The sequence below is a fragment of the Cryptomeria japonica genome, chromosome 9 (assembly GCF_030272615.1).
Source record: "Cryptomeria japonica chromosome 9, Sugi_1.0, whole genome shotgun sequence".
Lineage (NCBI taxonomy): Eukaryota > Viridiplantae > Streptophyta > Pinopsida > Cupressales > Cupressaceae > Cryptomeria > Cryptomeria japonica.
Window position 1 is genome coordinate 140,860,319 of NC_081413.1, and position 3,223 is coordinate 140,863,541.

Here is a 3,223-nt window from a genome sequence, read left to right on the forward strand (position 1 = left end):
ACATCTTTTAAGAACCATTTGTCTCCACCTTTCAATAGTAACAAAACATCACCTTTGCCAATTATTTTACATGTTTTATTATCATATGTTGTATTGGCTTCGCTATCCCTAACCTTCTCTTGTACCTTTTTATAAGACCAACAATTCTTTTTTGTGTGACCTCCTTTGCCACAAAACCAACACTCACCATTTATGCCCCTTGACTTTGATCTTTTTGTTGATTTAGAACTCTTTCTATAATTTTTTTTGCCTCTCTTGAGGCCTTCCCTTACTAACAACAATCAAATAATCACCGGAAGAAGTTTCTTGGTGCTTCCCTTTCATGTCTTCACTGCAAAGTGGTTGCAACATCATCGATTATTAGTTTATTCTTTCTAGACATCGAAGTGCTAACAACCATCACTGCTCCTTCCCAGCTGTTCGGTAGAGAAAACAATATTAAAACAACTTTGTTTTCATCATCTAGAGTCATACCCACTGAAATTTCTTGGTTGACAATGGTATTAAATTCGTTGAGGTGATTCGACATGATCCCTCCTTCATTCATCTTTAAACTATATTATTTTTTCATGATGAAAACCTTATTTGTTGTTGATGCCATTTCATACATGGCAGAGAGTTTGTCCCATAATGCATTTGATGTCTTCTTAGCGGTAACGTTGAAAAGAATGTTGTTGGACAACAAAAGAAATATTGTCTCCCATGCCTTCTTGTCCAATTTTTTGCAATCTTCATCAGCCATCATAGTTTTCTTCTTCGCTTTCCCTTCAAGCGTGAGCGAAAGATCCTTCTTAATTAGCAGTGACTCCATCTGCACCTCACATAGCCTAATATTTTGTCTGGCAAATTTCTCTATCTTCACTTCCTCCATTGTTTTGGAAATTCCTCATTGATTTCCATCTAGCTTCGCCACCGAGATCTGATACCAATTGTAAATGCAGAAGAGCAAATAATATTTGTGGAAAAATTAACTAAATAGAATAGAAAAATGAAAGTAAACTAGACACAAAAATTTATAGTGGTTTACCATAATTGACTACATCCACTTTATTAATCACAGTTTTGTGCATCAATCAAAACAGTAAAAGAAACCTCTAGGTTTTGTAGACACAATAGCAATGAGAATACAAACAACCAAGACTCTTGGAGGGAAAACCAACATGACTGTTGGGTTGTATTTCCTATTTGTTATTATGATTTTTTAATTTTAATCAACTAAGGGAAGAGAGCTACTTTAGAAACTACAAGAGATAATTTATGGGATAGTAGACTTAGTTTTTATCTATTTTATTTGTTGATTTTTTATTATGAAGCTTAATATGAACTTCTTCAAACATAATTTTACATAGAAATAGAAGCTAATGTAGCTGATTATTTAATAGATTTATGTCACTTTGCACTTGTGAATAATACATTTTTATGAAATTAACTTTTGATACATATGCGATACAATTATGTTGTGTGTATTTTTTAATGTTACATGATCTTTGATTATAGGAGAAGAAAATATATTTTATCTTTTGTTTTCAAAAAGAACTTATTAGATAAAAAAATTAAATAGAACAGTTTTAAGTGAATTGTGATGATATAAATGTGTTGCATAAATCAATAATTAATTAAATATATTAGATAAATGTTTAAATTATATTTTTTGTTTAATATTTTATTATAATAAATATTTATTAATTATCATTATATATATATATATATATATATATATATATATATATATATATATATATATATATATACATTATTTTTTATTTATTTAAAAAAATATTTTAATATATTTACATATTAATCAATTATCTAATTTTATGTCTAGGTGAACTTATTCTCTTAATCTTGAAACACATATCTTCACATATTTACTCTCCACCTTATCTATAAACAAATTTTAGTGTATTCACTTGTATTTATTAATACTTGTTGTTAGGCTAGTACTATTGCAATCGGTGGCCATAGTTTTTTTTAACTTGTTATTACTCAATTGTTTCTCCACCAATTAGAACTATGATATTTTTGTTTTCATATATTTTTTTAATTTTTATAAATTTAAGATGCATGATTTTTTAGTTTCTAAATTATAGAAATTATTTTCCTTCAATCTAATTGGCTTGAAAAATTTACATCTTATTTTTTTTTTTTTTTATAAAAGTGGATAAAACCACTGAATTATATTAATAAAATTGTTTCTTACAGGGTGTCTAGTTCAAAGAGCACTGAAGGGAAATAACTAGTAAGAAAACCCTTCAGTATTGCTCAAATAACACAAGCCTATCTACCCATTACAAGAAGCCCATGGGCCCAATCCACCCAAAAACCCATCCCAATTACATAACAAGCCTCATTAGATATAAAGGAAGTTGCCATAAGAGGCATACAGGAGAAAACTATGAAAGTAAAACACCAGGCAGAAGTGCACCCGACCAACAACCAGAATAAGCATCAAAGCTGGGCCACCTCTGTCTAAGAAGCACAACTGTCCAAACCACTGATTAGTATGATACCAATAACCATAAGAGAAATTATTATAAGAGATCCTGCCAAGACAAATATCGTGAGCAAACATAATATAATCCAAATAAGGAGAAAGGGAGGATGCTGAAGACCCCGAGGAACTAGAATAAGACCAAGCCACAGGATAGTCCACAGTAGCAACCAAAAAAAGAGCAAAAGGATGAGAAACCATCTCATATACCAAACAATCTACATGTTCCAATTTCTCAAAGACAACCACCATCCTCCAAATCTATCAAAAACTTTCCAAATAAAACAAAGCATCTTACCCAATGAATAACGACACCAAAGAAGGAATAGACATAAGAAAACCATAAGCCAAACCCAGATATAAACCAAACTCAGATATAAACCAAACCAACAAAGGGATCATTATGGAAACAACCAAAACCAAACACGAAGCCTCATCGAATGAGCAGTAGCCAATACCATACCATGATAAGCAAGCAACGTGCAAGATGAATGAGAAAACCATGATGAACATATGCTTAAACATGACAGGAAGAAACCACGATGGCAAAAGGAAGATAACCAAACAATGATGAGCAAAAGCCATTATACAGAAACTCATCCCCCACTAATTGCTAAATCGAAAACAATTAGACGAGGACTCTGCCATCTCATCTCTACACAACGTGCAAGTGAACAGAAATCTAAAAGGTAAGCCGAGCAATGATACCCAAGCCTTCCAAACTCTTTAACA